Source organism: Pan paniscus, chromosome 13, assembly GCF_029289425.2.
Source record: "Pan paniscus chromosome 13, NHGRI_mPanPan1-v2.0_pri, whole genome shotgun sequence".
NCBI lineage: Eukaryota > Metazoa > Chordata > Mammalia > Primates > Hominidae > Pan > Pan paniscus.
In genome coordinates, this window is record NC_073262.2 from 65,702,737 (window position 1) to 65,721,541 (window position 18,805).

The following is an 18,805-nucleotide window of genomic DNA, read 5'->3' on the forward strand; positions in this document are numbered from 1 at the left end:
TGAAAAGGCTGCCTCTGAAATAAGTAAAAAGTAATTTTATGGAAAAATAATTTTACACAATTAAATGCTTCTTTTAAAGATAAACAGTATGTGCACAATTATGGCCTTTTAAGCTGTTATACCTTATTAAGGAAATCTGTATGCATATTTTATTTTTTCAACCTAGCCTTGTTTACCAAGTAGACCAGAAATATGCAATACAAGTTTGAAAAGCATATTACATCTAAGAAAAAATTATTATAATTGATCGGTTATACATAAAATTTTGTTTGAATTTTTTCTTTATCTTAAATGTTTATTCCTGATATATTTAAATTTTTTAGATATTTTTCTAAAATATTTAGCTATTATTTAAAAGTCATCCTTCCAGCTTCTAACCACTGGTCCAGATATAATACAGTGAAAATACTAATGCTAACTCAAAATGGTACTGGCTAAGAAGTTTTCAGGATTGCTCAGTTTTATCAGTTATTTTGGACATTATCTCTCTGTATGGGACTTTGGGAGTCAGGGAACTTTGGGAGGCCAAGGCAGACAGATTGCTTGAGCCCAGGAGTTCAAGACCAGCCTGGGCAACATGGCAAAATCCTGCCTGTACAAACAAATACAAAAGTTAGGTGGGCATGGTGGTGCATGCCTGTAGTTCCAGCTACTCTGGAGGCTGAGATGGTAGAATCACTTGAGCCTGGGAGGTTGAGGTTGCAGTGACCTGAGATTATGCCACTGCACTCCAGCCTGGGAGACAGAGTGAGACTCTCTCAAAAAAATTATTATTTTTCTACAATGTACATACATGTGTGCATATTTTTCTAATCTCTTCATCACATTCCCTTGTTATCTCCCACCCCCCTTTGTCATCTCTCTCTTCTCTCCACCCACCCTCCATTCTCCCAGCCTATTATTTCAATTTCACAAGTAATTATTTTGCTAGTGGCCTTCTTTATAATTTATCACCCTTCTGAGTAGATTCAATTACTGGCCTTCGATTGCCTTCTAGGTACAAGTCTTCTCTTCAAATTCTGTTTACTGTCAAATATTTCCCCCTTGCCTGTCAATCAGGCGGAATATATTGGACTTCCTGGTATTCCTTTGCACCTACTGGTGTGAAAAACAGAGAGACAAGGCATGCCTCAAGTAAAGAAAAGTGTGTATCATCCTGCTACGGGCTCTTTTTGAGGAATTGTTATGTCAGCTCCTCATCTTCTTTAGTATTTATTTTTTCTTATTGCTCCTTCTTCTGAGATATATTTACAGTTTTCAATAATTTGTATCTTCTTGAACTCTTATTACAATATGTTGCACATAGCATTGTAGTTGTTTTTGTTTCTTGTATCTTGTTATGCATATGAGTGACCAACCATCTAATTCTGTTTTGTACTTTGGGGTAATTAGCACATGAATCATATGTTATCTAAGACACCTAAAAATAATTTTGCTATTTAAATAATATAAGTTGCATTAATAAAATTACACAATTGAAAAGTTTGATTGATTATGCTTTAGTTATATTACCTATTTCTGTTACTTGTCTGTCCCATAGCAGCTGTTAATTTTGAGTTGCATTCATATAGTGATTAAATATTTTTCATGTAAATACAACAGGCAAATATGAAATTGTAAAGCTGTAGCTTTCTTGGATTTAGAGGGGTGAAGTTTATGCAATTCATAGTTATTGGGCACAGACAGGTGCATATCATTTGTTATCATCTACTTGCCAAGTGCTGCTTGCCAGAGCCAGAGCCACATCCATTATTTTGTTCAAATCCTGTAAATTTGTTGAAACATTCAAGAGGCTATATGGTGAGGCAATGTCAACAATGGTTAATTTAAAAAACTATTATATGACTAGATGTTTGGCATAGTGGTGAACACTCTAGATTGCAATTAGATTTCAACTCTTGATAACAAGCCAAATCAACTCTGTTGGCATTGCTTCCTGGCTGTGCTATGTTGAATAGGATGTCAAGGGCCTTTTCTGTTTCAAGAGAGAGAGTGATGGATTAGTGCTCAACGAACTAGGAGTGACAGCATTTTTTTCTCTACATTTTCCAGCACTGGTGTAGACCAAAGCACTATTGACTTACATAATTTGTTCACTTTATTATTATCATACTTTAGGTTCTGGGATACATGTGCACAACATGCAGGTTTGTTACCCAGGTATACATGTGACAGGTGGTTTGGTGCACCCATCAACCCATCATCTATGTTTTAAGCCCTGCATGCATTAGGTATTTGTCCTAAGGCTATCCCTCCCCTTTCCCCCCATGCCCTGACAGGCCCCGTGTGTGATGTTCCCCTCCCTGTGTCCATGTGTTCTCATTGTTCAACTCCCACTTATGAGTGAGAACATGTAGTGTTTGGTTTTCTGTAACTGTATTAGTTTGCTGAGAATGACAGTTTCTATATACCCAGTAATGGGTATATACCCAAAGGAATTGCCACACTGTCTTCCACAATGGTTGAACTAATTTACACTCCTACCAACAGTGTAAAAGCATTCTTATTTCTCCGCATCCTTGCCAGCATCTGTTTCCAGACTTTTTGATGATTGCCATTCTAACTGGGGTGAGATGGTATCTCATTGCGGTTTTGATTGGCACATCTCTAATGACTGGTGATGATGAGCTTTTCTTCATGTTTGTTGGCCGCATAAATGTCTTCTTTTGAGAAGTATCTGTTCATATCCTTTGTCCACTTTTTAACGGAGTTGGTTTTTTTTCTTGTAAACTGGTTTAAGATCCTTGTAGATATTGGATATTAGCCCTTTGTCAGATGGATAGATTGAAAAAATTTTTGCCCATTCTGTAGGTTGCTTGTTCACTCTGACAATAGTTTCTTTTGCTGTGCAGAAGGTCTTTAGTTTAACTAGATCCCGTTTGTCAATTTTGGCTTTCGTTGCAATTGCTTTTGGTGTTTAAGCGATGAAGTCTTTGCCCATGCCTATGTCCTGAATGGTATTGCCTAGGTTTTCTTCTAGGGTTTTTCTGGTTTTAGGTCTTACATTTAAGTCTTTAATCCATCTTGAGTTAATATTTACGTAAGGTGTAAGGAAGGGGTCCAATTTCAGTTTTCTGCATATGGCTAGCCACTTTTCCCAGCACAACTTTATTATATAAGGAATCCTTTCCCCATTGCTTGTTTTTGTCAGATTTGTCGAAGATCAGATGGTTGTAGATGTGTGGTGTTATTTCTGAGGCCTCTGTTCTGTTCCATCGGTCTATATATCTCTTTTAGTACCAGTACCATGCTGTTTTGGTTACTGTAGACTTGTAGCATAGTTTGAAGTCAGGTAGCGTGATGCCGCCAGCTTTGTTCTTTTTGCTCAGAATTGTCTTGGCTATATGGGCTCTTTTTGGTTCCATATGAAATTTAAAGTAGTTTTTTCTAATTCTGTGAAGAAAGTCAATGGTAGCTTGAGGGGAATAGCATTGAATCTATAAATAACTTTGGGCAGTATGGCAATTTTCACAATATTGATTTTTCCTATCCATGAGCATAGAATATTTTTCCATTTGTTTGTGTCCTCTCTTATTTTCTTGAGCACTGGTTTGTAGTTCTCCTTGAAGAGGTCCTTCATGTCCCTTGTAAGTCGTATTCCTAGGTATTTTATTCTCTTTGTAGCAATTGTGAATGGGAGTTCACTCATGATTTCACTCTCTATTACTGGTGTATAGGAATGCTTGTGATTTTTGCACATTGATTTTTATCCTGAGATTTTGCTGAAGTTGCTTATCAGCTTAAGGAGATTTGGGGCTGAGACAATGAGGTTTTCTAAATGTACAATTATGTCATCTACTAACAGAGACAATTTGACTGCCTCTCTTCCTATTTGAATACCCTTTATTTCTTCCTCTTGCCTGATTGCTCTGGCCAGAACTTCCAATACTATGTTGAATAGGAGGGGTGAGAGAGGGCACCCTTGTTTTACACTGGTTTTCAAAGTGAATGCTGCCAGTTTTTGCCCATTTAGTATGATATTGGCTATGGGTTTGTCATAAATAGCTCTTATTATTTTGAGATATGTTCCATCAATACTGAGTGTTTTTAGCATGAAGGGCTGTTGAATTTTATTCAAAAGCCTTTTCTGCATCTATTGAGATAATCATGTGGTTTTATCATTGGTTCTATTTATGTGATGGATTACATTTATTGATTTGCATATGTTGAACCAGCCTTGCATCCCAGGGATGAAGCCGACTTGATCATGGTGAATAAGCTTTTTGATATGCTGTTGGATTTGGTTTGCCAGTATTTTATTGAGGATTTTTGTGTGGATGTTCATCAGGGATATTGGCCTGAAGTTTTCTTTTTTTGTTGTGTCTCTAACAGGTTTTGGTATTAGGATGATGCTGGCCTCAAAAAATGAGTTAGAGAGGAGTCCCTCTTTTTCTATTGTTTGGAATAGTTTCAGAAGGAGTGGTACCAGCTCCTCTTTGTACCTCTGGTAGAATTCAGCTGTGAATGTGTCTGGTCCTGAGCTTTATTTGCTTGGTAGGCTATTAATAACTGCCTCAATTTCAGAACTTGTTATTGGTCTATTCAGGAATTCAAACTCTTCCTGGTTTAGTCTTGGGAGGGTGCATGTGTCCAGGAATTTATCCATTTCTTCTAGATCCTCTAGTTTATTTGTGTAGAGGTGTGTATAGTATTCTCGGATGGTAGTTTGTGTTTCTGTGGGATCAGTGATGATATCCCCTTTACCATTTTTTATTGTGTCTATTTGAGTCTTCTCTCTTTTCTTCTTTATTAGTTTGGCTAGTGGTTTATCTATTTTGTTAATCTTTTCAAAAAAACCTGGATTCATTGATTTTTTTGCACTGTTTTTGGTGTCTCTATCTCCTTCGGTTCCGTTCTGATCTTAGTTATTTCTTGTCTTCTGCTAACTTTTGACTTTGTTTGCTCTTGCTTCTCTAGTTCTTTTAATTGTAGCGTTAGGGTGTTGATTTTATATCTTTCCCACTTTCTGATTTGGGAATTTCATGCTATAAATTTCCCTCTAAACACTGCTTTAGCTGTGTCCCAGAGATTCTGGTATGTTGTGTCTTTGTTCTCATTGGTTTCAAAGAACTTTCTGATTTCTGCCTTAATTTTGGTATTTACCCAGTAGTCATTCAGGAGCAGGTTGTTCAGTTTCAATGTAGTTCTGCGGTTTTCAGTGCGTTTCTTAATCCTGAGTTCTAATTTGATTGCACTGTGGTCTAAGAGACTGTTTGTTATGATTTCCATTCTTTTGCATTTGCTGAGGAGTGTTTTGCTTCCAATTATGTGGTCAATTTTAGAATAAGTGCTATGTGGTGCTGAGAATAATGTACATGCTGTTGATTTGGGGTTGAGAGTTCCACAGATGTCAATTAGGTCTGCTTGGTCCAGAGCTGAGTGCAAGTCCTGAACATCCTTGTTAATTTTTGGTCTCATTGATCTGTCTAATATTGACAGGGGTGTTAGGAGCAGGCCCCCCAAAATCTGGCCATAAACTGGCCCCAAAACTGGCCATAAACAAAATTTCTGCAGCACTGTTAACATGTTTATAATGGCCCTAACGCCCATGCTGGAAGGTTGTGGGTTTAGGGGAATGAGGGCAAGGAACATCTGGCCCGCTCAGGGCGGGAAACTGCTTAAAGGCATTATTAAGCCATAAACAATAGTATGAGCGATCTGTGCCTTAAGGACACGCTCCTGCTGCAGTTAACTAGCCCAACCTATTCTTTTAATTTGGCCCATCCCTTCGTTTCCCATAAGGAATACTTTTAGTTAATTTAATATCTACAGAAACAATGCTAATGACTGGTTTGCTGTTAATAAATATGTGGGTAAATCTCTGTTTGGGGCTCTCAGCTCTGAAGGCTGTGAAACCCCTGATTTCCCACTTCACACCTCTATATTTCTGTGTGTGTGTGTGTCTTTAATTCCTCTAGCGCTGCTGGGTTAGGGTCTCCCTGACCGAGCTGGTCTCCGCACAGGAGAGTCTTAAAGTTTCCTACTAATACTGTGTGAGAGTCTAAAATCTCTTTGTAGGTCTCTAAGAACTTGCTTTATGAATCTGGGTGCTCCTGTATTGGGTGCATATATATTTAGGATAGTTAGCTCTTCTTGTTGCATTGATCCCTTTACCACTATGTAATGCCCTTCTTTATGTTTTTTGATCTTTGTTGGTTTAAAGTCTGTTTTAGCAGAGACTAGGATTGCAACTCCTGCTTTATTTGCTTTCTATTTGCTTGGTAAATATTCCTCCATCCCTTTATTTTAAGCCTATGTGTGTATTTGCATGTGAGATGGGTCTCATGAATACAGCACACTGATGGGTTTTGATTCTTTATCCAATTTGCCAGTCTTTGTCTTTTAATTGGGGAATTTAGTCCATTTACATTTAAGGTTCATATTGTTATGTGTGAATTTCATCCTGCCATTATGATGCTTGCTGGTTATTTTGTACATCAGTTGATGCAGTTTCTTCATAGCATTGATGGTCTCTACAATTTGGTATGTTTTTGCAGTGGCTAGTACTGGTTTTTCCTTTCCATATTTAGTGCTTCCTTCAGGAGCTCTTATAAGGCAAGCCTGGTGGTGACAAAATCCTTCAGCATTTGCTTGTATGTAAAGGATTTTATTTCTCCTTCACTTATGAAGCTTAGTTTGGCTGGATATGAAATTCTGGTTTGAAAATTATTTTCTTTAAGAATGTTGAATATTGGCCCCCACTCTTTTCTGGCTTGTAGGGTTTCTGCAGAGAGATCTGCTGTTAGTCTGATGGGCTTCCTTTTGTGGGTAACCTGACCTTTCTCTGTGGCTGCCCTTAATATTTTTTCCTTTGTTTCAACCTTGGAGAACCTGATGATTATGTTCCTTGGGGTTGCTCTTCTTGAGGAGAATCTTAGTGGTGTTCTCTGTATTTCCTGAATTTGCATGTTGGGCTGTCTTGCTAGTTTGGGAAGTTCTCCTGCATAATATCCTGAAGGGTGTTTTCCAACTTGGTTCCATTCTCCCTGTCACTTTCAGGTACACCATTCAATTGTAGGTTTGGTCTTTTCACACAGTACCATATTTCTTGGAGGCTTTGTTCATTCCTTTTCATTCTTTTTTCTCTAATCTTGTCTTCACGCTTTATTTCATTAAATTAATTTTCAATCTCTCATATTCTTTCTTCTGCTTGATAGATTTGGCTATTGATTCTTGTGTATGCTTCCAGAAGTTCTCATGCTGTGTTTTTCACCCCCATCAGGTCATTTATGTGCTTTTCTAAACTGGTTATTCTAGTTAGCAGTTCCTTTAACCTTTCATCAAGGTTCTTAGCTTCCTTGAATGGGGTTAGAACATGCTCCTTTAGCTCAGAGGAGTTTATTATTACCTACCTTCTGAAGCCTCTACTTCTGTCAATTCGTCAAACTCATTCTCCGTCCAGTTTTGCACCCTTGCGGGAGAGGAGTTACAATCATTTGGAGGAGAAGAGGCATTCTGGTTTTTGGAATTTTCAGCATTTTTGTGCTAGTTTTTCCTCATCTTCATGAACTCATCTACCTTTGGTCTTTGATGCTTACAACTTTTGGATGGGGTTTTTGAGTGGGCATCCTTTTTGTTGATGTTGATGTTATTGCTTTCTGTTTGTTAGTTTTCCTTCTAACAGTCAGGCCCCTCTTCTGCACATCTGCTGGAGTTTGCTGGAGGTCCACTCCAGATGCTGTTTGCCTGGGTATCACCAGCAGAGGCTGCAGAAGAGCAAAGATTGCTGCCTATTCCTTCCTCTGGAAGCCTCATCCCAGAGGGGCACCCACCAGATGCCAGCCGGAGCTCTCCTGCATGAGGTGTCTGTCAACCCCTGCTGGGATGTGTCTCTCAGTCACGAGGCACAGGGGCCAGGGACTCACTTGAGGAGGCAGTGTGTCCCTTAGCCGAGCTCTAGTGCTATGCTGGGAGATCCATTGCTCCCTACAGAGCTGGCAGGCAGGAAAGTTTAAGTCTGCTGAAGCTGCGCCCATAGCCACCCCTTCCCCCAGGTGCTCTGTCCCAGGGAGATAGGAGTTTTATCTATAAGCCCCTGACTGGGACTGCTGCCTTTCTTTCAGAGATACCCTGCCCAGTGCGGAAGAATCTAGAGAGGCAGTTGTGCCCCAGCTGCTTTGCTGTGCTGAGATGACTTCCACACAGTTCGAACCTCTTGGCAGCTTCCTTAATACTGTGAGGGAAAAACTGCCTACTTAAGCCTCAGTAATGGCAGATGCCCCTCCCCACACCAAGCTAGAGCATCCCAGGTCGACTTCAGACTGCTGTGCTGGCAGTGAGAATTTAAAGCCAGTGGTTCTTAGTTTGCTGGGCTCCCTGGGAGTGGGACCCACTGAATGAGATCACTTGGCTCCCTGGCTTCAGCCCCCTTTCCAGGGCAGTGAATGGTTCTTTCTGGCTGGGGTTCCAGGCACCGCTGGGGTATGAAGGAAAAAAAAATAACATCCTGTGGCTAGCTCAATGTCTGCCAAAATAGCCACCCATTTTTGTGCTTGAAACCCAGGACCCTGGTGGAGTAGGCACACAAAGGAATCTCCTGATCTGCAGGTTGCAAAAACCGTTGGAAAAGCCTCGTATCTGGGCCAACAGCACAGTCCCTCACAGCTTTCCTTGGCTAGAGGAGGGAGGGCCCCAGCCCCTTGCACTTCCCGGGTGAGGCAACACCCCACCCTGCTTCTGCTTGCCCTCTGTGGGCTGCACCCACTGTCTAACCAGTCCCAGTGAAATGAACTGGGTAGCTCAGTTGGAAATGCAGAAACCACCCACCTTCTGCATTGGTCTCCCTGGGAGCTGCAGACCAGAACTGTTCCTATTCAGCCATCTTGCCTGATCCTCTGTTCAGTGTTTTTATAGTATGATGCTGTGAGCTCATGACTATTAGTACACCTCAAAATAAATTATTTTCAAATGGTAAAACCATCTTACAAAGAAAAGACTGGAGTACTCAGATAAAATATATCAAATAGTCATAAATAAAGTAAAAGTTCTTAATGTGTAAAGGAAAGACTGGACTGTCATATATACAAAGAAAGGGTTTTCCAAAAGTGGAAATTAGGAAAAGAGAAAAATTCTGAAAAGTGTTGGCTTGACAGATGAAGCAAATTGATTGTTATTTAGTATTGCTAGACAATGATTAAAGAAGAAATGCTGAAATGTTACAAATTCAAGTTTTAAAAATCAGAAAGACAGAAAGAGATCAGGGTGCCTGTTAAACATTGGGTTGGAAATTATCATCCTTTCTTCCAAACGATTATTAATTCAGCTTCTGTTTGGCTTTTTGAAAGGACAAGAAACTCATTATCTCGTAAGCAAGCCTCTATCCTTGTTACACAGTTTTAATTGTCATTTAAAAAATTAACAAATATATCTACCAATGAAATTTCTACACATCAGTAGACTTTTGAGAATTAAAGACAAAGGACAGGCTTAAAAATTATGCCTTATCATAAAATATATTTTATTATCTGCTTTTATTGAACAGTGAAACTTTTCTCTGTTTCTAGCTGTATGAAGACATCAATATAAAAATAAAACAAGAAAGGAAATAAGCAATCTAAGACTGTGACTTTCCAGTCTCATTCAGGTTTTAAGTTTGAGGTAAAGATACACATACTTCTTTTAACATTTCTTATTGGTGAAAAACTCCATAATTTTTCCTTCCCTTACTAAGTAAGTATAAGAAAATAAAGGTCAGTGTTCTTGCTAACCAAGCTTTAAGATATAGCTCGTACGTGTATTAAGAGTCTTCAAATCCACAGTGAGGCCTCATTTGTTTGGATGTTTGTACAGCCAATTTAACGTGGCTTCATTATTAAACACTCTGCTGACTGTTCCAAGTGTTTTCTACCTTTCTTGATTGATAATAAAGTGACTTTGTGATGGTGAGTCAAGTGGTGTGCAGAGGTGGATTAGGCTGTGCTTCCCCTCTTTCCCCATCACCTGCTTCCCTCCAGTATTCTCTACATATCTCTTCTTCCCCAGGACATTCCAGAGGTTTTCTTACTTGGATTTCTAAGAAGTTGTCCTCTATAAATAGCCCCGTTCTTTCCTACCCAGGACTGATTAAAGAAAAGAAAAGAAAAGAAAACTAAAGCTAAAGAATGATAACAAAGGGAAAAATGTACTGCCTTAGATACTGACAGTGAACAGATTACTGCATGGTATTAGATTTGTCTGGTAGACTACTATACTCACCTCCTCTACCCTACAGGTTGCTGGCAACTCTGGATCATCAGCCTAGGCTGCCTCCCAAAGAGGTAACGCTCTTGTAACCTTAATGAAGTGAGTGTCTCTGCAGCAGATAGCTTGCTCTCAAGAGAAGAAAGGCAGGGGTAAGCCAAGCATGCCTGGTTGATTGCCTCAAATTTGCCAGTCAGTTAACTTATCTCACCTTTCCAATGACCAAGAGAGGTGAACAGTATGCTGAGCAAAAAATTCTTCCTCACGGAAGCCAGGAAGAGGAACTTAAAATAAATCTCTTAACTTGTTCAATGAAAAGAAATGTGGGGCCGGATCTCTCTCTATCCTTTCTGGAAGCTGCAGAGCAGTGTTTACTTCCAAGAACCTGCTTTTCCAAGGGGACTTCAGATATGCTTGAGAAATATTAGTTGATTATCTTTTTAGCCTATTTTAACTAGTTTCTTCTCCAGCTTTTAAATTTCATGTTCTAGGGGCAGGTTCTAGCACCCAAAACTCCACAATAAATGCTGGGCATGGCCATTGTGTTCTAACATCCATGCCTCTGCAGCTGTTTATTAGTGGTTAATTCTTTCTTTCATTATTTTGTATTAAGTCCAGATGTTAAGATATCTACTTATAAAGAGGTAATTTCTATCATGACTACCTTAGAATCAGAGAACCTTAGAGCATAGAGGTTCTTAGTAAACATCTAATCATAGACTCACATTTTTCACATATAGAAAATGAAGTCAAGGCACAAACTCATATGAGGTCACAAAATTAAGATAAAATGCTTTTTAAAAGAAAACAACTATTTTCTGATTATGAAACATAAAATGTATTAAGCAACTCAGATATATATACTTCAGATATGTATCTCTGTATATATGCATATCTCAATATCTCAAGTAAGATTTATAACACTCTACCTCTTCTATGAGGTTTATACCATAATTTTCCTAATTTTATTGATACAGAATTAAAGTTCAAAGAACTTATGAATATGCCCAAGATCACAAACTTACTAATTAGCATATTTCTGATTTGAACTTTTCTGACTTAGAGACCTGTGTTCTTCATAGAAAATTTGGAAACTATAAAACTGTGTGAAAAAGACTGAGACAATACAAAATTCTAAGATCTAGAAATATCTGTCATCAACAATTTGGTTGTTATTATAATATTTTTTCTACTTTATATGGATTTTATATCATTGAAATTGTTGTTTTAGTATATATTTTCTACTCTTTAAATATGACAAAATCTACTCTTTTAAAGTATAAAATTCAGGAGTTTTCAGTATATTCACAAATTTGTGTAACCATCACCATTGCCTAACTCCACAACATTGCATCAGCCAAAAGGAGACTGTACCATTAGTAGTCACTCTCCATTGTCCCCCTCTGCCAGCCCCTAGCAACCACTAATCTTTCTATCTCTAGATTTGCCTATTCATTCATATAAAAGGAATCATGCAATAATCAGCCTTTTGTGTCTGGCATCTTTCACTTAGTGAAGTGTTCTCAAGGTTCATCCATGAGGTAACATGTATAGGCAGTTTCCTTCAATGGCTGAATAATAGTCCCTTGTATGGATATACTACATTTGCTTATCAGCTGGTAGACATTTGGGTTGTTTCTACTTGTGGTTATTAGGACTAATTCTATTATTAATAACATTCATGTACAAATTTTTGTGTGAATGTATGTTTTCAATTCTTTTTTATATACATAAAAGTGGAATTGCTGTGTCATATGGTAAATCTCTGAAGCGCTGCCAAACACTTCTAAATCAGCTGTACCATTTCATATTCATCAGCAATGGATAAGGCTTCCAATTTCTCCACATCCTTGTGAACACTTTTTATTATCCCTATTTTTGATGAAAATATATTTTTATATCTTACTTTTATACTTATTAAATTATGGCATTAAAATCTTTGTAAACAGATTACTTTATAATTATTCAAATTTTAATATTCTTTTATACAATGTTTTAAAATGTTGCTTTACTGTTTAACATTTAGATTTTTATTAATTTGGACTATTCAAGGTAATACCACCAGAAGCATGTTTTACACAAAATGGTGTCTACATTTTTAACTATCACAGGGATATGCTCTTAAGAATTAGACTGATCAGAAGGGCATAAACATTATACATATTCTTTATAATGTTCCAAAACAGTTCTGAGATTTTTATAAACATCTTTCCAGAAGTATGTAAGAATGAATGTCTTCCAAATTTCTCAGTGCTGAATAGGAACTTTTATTGAAATGATGAAAGGTATATTTTTATTAGTATTTAAGTTGAACGCCTTCCTCAGCATCTACTGGTCATTCACATTTTATTTTCTGTGAATTTTTTGGTTATCAGTATTGTCTTTATTCTGTTATTATTTATAAATGTATTTGTTGTCATTGATCTCGATGACCTCTTTAAATATTACATGCATATGAACCATTGACATATTGATCGCAAATTTTCATTTGGGTTTTTCTTTTATCTATAATGTGCATTAAAGAGGAATAGATGTGAATTTTATTGAAAGAGCTAATTTATTAGTCGTTGATTTCTTCCATTGCTTAGTGGTTTAGAAGTTCTTTCCACTGTGAGAGGTCAGTTAAATACTTGCCAAAATTTTATTTTACATTGCAATCTATTTATTTATTTTACATTTGTTCTACTACATGCTAGTTTTATTTTGCTATACTGTATGTGTTCAGATCTGTTTGGAATCCTTAACTCTTTCTTCACAGGTGAGGTTGTGGGCCCTTTATAATATGACATGGCTTATTTCATTCTTCTTATGACTTGTTAACACCAGTAACATCTTGTTGGCTTCAGATAAAGTTTTCATTTCCTGATTTGCTTCAATAATACCTGATGTAATTTGGGATGTGTCTTTGGTTTCTAAATGCAAAATTTACCTTTAAAATGTGCCTACTTTACCTCCCTTGTGACGTATCCTCAATTGCAGGTTTGCTCTGGCCCAGTAAAGTTTATTTCCTTGATTGAAGTTTTTTTCTAAATACCCAACTTCCCCCATATCATTTTTTTACTATTTGATATTGGTCTCTCTCTCTCTCTCTCTCTCTCTGTGTGTGTGTGTGTGGTTTTGAGCACATATATTGCCTTTGCTATATGTTTTCTGATTCTTAACTGATACCATACTCATTATTATAGCTTTGTAATGTGCTTTAACACAGCTGGGTGAGATCTCCTTCATTACATTACTTTTGAGAAACATTTCTCAGCTATTCACAACAGTCTATTTCTCTTCAATGTTTTAGTTTAATTTTTGCTTTGCACATAAAAAAATATAGTTTTACAAGGCTTACAAGAGAAAAAAAAGTTTTTACCACCAGCTCCATTCCCATTCTTTCTCTCCTCCCTAATAAACACGTCCTCTTCCCCTGTTATTTCCACATTTTCTTAGTGCAGAAAGTTCAAAATTATTGGCTAGGACAATATTCAGGGGCCATATTATGACTGTGTGAACACTTCATGATTGAGCTTTCCTATTTCTCTTTTGTACTTTTTCACATATTTAAACTTATTTTTAACTCAGTTAACTTGGTTAAAAATCATCTCAGTATTTTCAGAAACATCAGATTTTCTTTCAATTTCATACTCTTGGAGATACACCTCTGAAGTCTCCTGCCCTGCTCCAATATGCACTGGCTGCTCTGTACGTCTATTTTGGGGCTATTTTCTTATGACCTGCCTTCCCCATCATTCCGTGCTGCCCTTCATCACTTTCCCGTGTGTGACTTTCTGTTTCTCGGTATTGATTGCTTCCTCTTTCCAAATGCTTCAAAAAGACAAAACATCTCTTACAATCAGAAAAAGTGTGTAGAAAGTAAATTTTGTGCATGTTGCATGTTCAAAAACATGCTTATTATTTCCCCATACTTAATTAATATGTTTGAATTCATTGGAAATTCTGGAATAAAATTTTTAACAAAAACTTTGAAGATGTTTATCCATCATCCTCTGGCATTTTACTGTTGAGAAGTCTGATGTCATTCTAATATCTGATATTTCATATACAACTTCACCTTCTCATTCAAAAGCTTTTTAGGATCTTATATTTCCCAGATTTCTTGAATGTTTAATATCAAATCTTTGTGTGTGTTATTTCATTCATTGTGCCAGGCACTCTGTGTACCTGTCACTTTTAACTCTTCTGTCTTTGAATTCTGGAAAGCATCATTTGTATATTTCTTTTTTTTAATTATTACTTTTTTATTTATATTATTGGTTAGTTTTTTAAACTTTTAGCTTACATTCAGGGGTACATGTGCAGGTTTGTTACACTGGTAAACTGTTCATCACACGGGTTGGGTGTACAGATTGTTTTTTCACCTAGGTAATAAACATAGTAACAGATAGTTATTTGATCCCCTCTCTCCTCCCATCCTCCACCCTCAAGTAGGTCCCTGTGGCTGCTGTACCTTTCTTTGTGTTCATGTGTACTTAATGTTTAACTCCCACTTATAAGTGAGAACATGAAGTATTTCAGCTTCTGTTCTTTCATTAGTTTGCTTCTCATGGCTTCCAGCTCAAACCATGTTGCTGCAAAAGACACAGTCTCCTTCATTTTTATGGCTGCATAATGTTCTATGGTGTATATGGACTACATTTTCTTTATCCAGTCTACCATTGATGGGCATTTAGGTTGATTCCATAACTCTGCTGCTGTGAATAGTGCTGGGGTGAACATATGTGTGCATGTGTCTCCGTGGTAGAACGATTTCTATTTCTTTGGGTATATACCCAATAATGGAATTGCTGGGTTGAATGGTACTTCTGTTTTAAGTTATTTCAGAAATTGTCACACTGCTTTCCACAATGGCTGAACTAATTTACATTCACACTGGTAGTATATAACCATTCCCTTTTCTCCACAGCCTTGCCAACATATGTTATTTTTTGACTTTTTAATAGCCATTCTGACTGGTGTGAGATGCTATCTCATTGTGATTTTGATTTTAGATAAATGCAAATCAAAACCGCATCTCATACCAGTCAGAATGGCTATTACTAAAAAGTCAAAAAATAACAGATGCTGGTGAGGTTGTAGAGAAAAAGGAATGCTTACACACTGTTGGTGGAAGTGTAAATTCGTTCAACCATTGTGGAAGACAGTGTGGCGATTCCTCAAGGACCTAAAGACAGAAATACCATTCGACCCAGCAATCCCATTCTGGGTATATACCCAAAGGAATAGAAATCATTCTATTATAAAGACACAGGCATGTGTATGTTCATTGCAGTGCTATTTTCAATAGCAAAGACATAGAATCAACCTAAATGCCCATTAATGATAGACTGGATAAAGAAAATGTGGTACAAATACACTAGGTATGCAGCCATTAAAAATAATGAGATTATGTCCTTTGCAGGCACATGGATGGAGCTGGAGGCCATTATCCTTAGCAAACTAATGCAGGAACAGAAAAACAAATACTGCATGTTCTCATGTATAAGTGGGAGCTAAATGATGAGAAAATATGGACACATAGGGGGAAAAATGCACACTAGGGCCTACTGGAGGGCAGAGGGTAGGAGGAAGACGATCAGGAAAAATAACAAATGGACATTAGGCTTAATACCTGGGTGATGAAATCATCTGTAAAACAAACCCCCATGACACACATTTACCTATGCAACAAACCTGCACTTGTACATCTGAACTTAAAAGTTAAAATATATATATATTTTAATATGTTTCCCACAATTTATCTTTAGAATTTGTTACTATTGTATGTATTTTATATATTCCAGTAGGTCATTGTTATTATGACAAAAGTTAATAATTTTTTTATATTGATGTGTTCAGAGGAAGTTACAGAACTCTCCTATTAATCTAAATTGCTTAGGTTTCTAAATAGGTGATCATGATACTTGTTAATAATAGCTTATTTTTGAAATGTTTTTATGTGATATTCAATTTAATATAGACAATCAAGTTATGAAATAAACAACTTTTCACACTTATTTGTATATGAACAAATTAAATAGCATTGGAATTAGTTGCTACTGTAAAGTTTAAATATGTATAAAAATGTCAAGCCTTAGGCACTAATTTTGAATTGATATCTGATTTCTAAAATTCTACTGTTTTATTATCTGCTTAGGTTTTCTCTCTCTCCCTCTATGTATATATATATAAATATATATATGCATACACGCAGATATATATATACACACAATAAAAATATATTCTATATAAATATGTATATGTAATATAGTATAAACATATATTTGATGTATTACATATACAATTACAAATTTTTTTCCTTTTATCCCATTAAAAATTTTTATGAATAATTACATAAAATATACAATTATACTTTTGGAATCTCCTACTTACATATCTTGTTACATTTCTTGCTTATTTTATTTGTATCATCTATATTTCACCTTGATTAGACTTTTCAGATTGTTACATATTTTTTAACTAAAAGTTTTAATTTATATATTTATTTTACTCTTATTTTTTCACATTTCATAATTTCACATTTCATATTTCTGTAATTTTTCTACTCTTTTCTCTAATAGTTTTCGTTACCTTTGGTTAACTTATCAAATTGAATACTTACCTCATGTATTTTAATTATCCATTTCATTGAGAGGTGACAGCGTGCTGGCAGTCCTCACAGCCCTCGCTCTCTCTCTGCGCCTCCTCGGCCTGGGCTCCCACTTTGGCGGCACTTGAGGAGCCCTTCAGCCCACCGCTGCACTGTGGAAGCCCCTTTCTGGGCTGGCCAAGGCCAGAGCCAGCTCCCTCAGCTTGCAGGGAGGTGTGGAGGGAGAGGCGCGAGCGGGAACCGGGGCTGCGCGCGGCGCTTGCAGGCCAGCTGGAGTTCCGGGTGGGCGTGGGCTTGGCGGGCCCCGCACTCAGAGCAGATGGCCGGCCCTGCCGGCCCTGGGCAATGAGGGGCTTAGCACCCGGGCCAGCGGCTGCGGAGGGTGTACTGGGTCCCCCAGCAGTGCCAGCCCACCGGCGCTGCGCTCGATTTCTCACCGGGCCTTAGCTGCCTTCCCGCGGGGCATGGCTCCGGACCTGCAGCCTGCCATTCCTGAGCCTCCCACCCCCTCCATGGGCTCCTGTGCTGCCGGAGCCTCCCGGACGAGTGCCACCCCCTGCTCCACGGCGCCCAGTCCCATCCACCACCCAAGGGCTGAGGAGTGCGGGCTCACGGCACCGGGACTGGCAGGCAGCTACACCTGCAGCCCCGGTGCGGGATCCACTGGGTGAAGCCAGCTGGGCTCCTGAGTCTGGTAGGGACGTGGAGAACCTTTATGTCTAGCTCAGGGATTGTAAATACACCAATCAGCACCCTGTGTCTAGCTCAGGGTTTGTGAATGCACCAATCAACACTCTGTATCTAGCTACTCTGGTGGGGCCTTGGAGAACCTTTGTGTCCATACTCTGTATCTAACTAATCTGGTGGGGAGGTGGAGAACCTTTGTGTGTAGCTCAGGGATTGTAAACGCACGAATCAGCGCCTTGTCAAAACAGACCACTGGGCTCTACCAATCAGCAGGACGTGGGTGGGGCCAGATAAGAGAATAAAAGCAGGCTGCCCTAGCCAGCAGTGGCAACCCGCTCGGGTCCCCTTCCCCAGTGTGGAAGCTTTGTTCTTCCGCTCTTTGCAACGAGTCTTGCTACTGCTCACTCTTTGGATCCACACTGCTTTTATGAGCTCTAACACTCACAGCGAAGGTCTGCAGCTTCACTCCTGAAGCCAGCGAGACGACGAGCCCACTGGGAGGAACGAACAACTCCAGACGCGCCGCCTTAAGAGCTGTAACACTCACAGCCAAGGTCTGCAGCTTCACTCCTGAGCCAGCGAGACCACGAACCCACCAGAAGGAAGAAACTCCAAACACATCCAAACATGAGAAGGAACGAACTCCAGACGCGCCACCTTAAGAGCCGTAACACTCACCGCCAGGGTCCGTGACTTCATTCTTGAAGTCAGTGAGACCAAGAACCCACCAATTCCGGACACATCATGATCATGTAATTAAAGGTTAAGAATTGACAGGTACTACTTTAGCCAATTTTCACATTTTTCTGATAAAGTAAGGTTTACCTTCTGAATTAGCTGAAGTTGTAATGTTGGTTTATGTCATGAGTTGAATGTGTTCCCCTCAAATGTATACACTGATATCCTAATTTTCATGATCTTAGAATATAACCTTATTGGGGAATAAAGTCATTGCAGATGTAATTAGTTTGGGTGAGGTTCTGTTGGAGTAGGGTAGGCCCCTAATTCAATACGATGGGTATTCTTATAAAAAAAAGTCATGTGAAGAGACAGACATGCACATAGAAAGAAAGCCACATGAGCATGAAGGCAGAGATCAGGGTGGTGTGTCTACAACCAAGAAATGCCGAAAATTGCTAGTGAACCACCATAATGTAGGAGAGAAACCTGGATCCAATTCTCCCTCATAGTTCTCAGAAGGAACCAACACTGCTGACACTTTGATCTCAGTCCCTTAGACTCCAGAACTGAGAGACAATTCATTTCTGCTGCTTAAGCTGCCCAGTTTGTAGTATTTTAATATTACAGTTCTAGGAAGCAAATGCAGTTTTCTATTTGACCAAG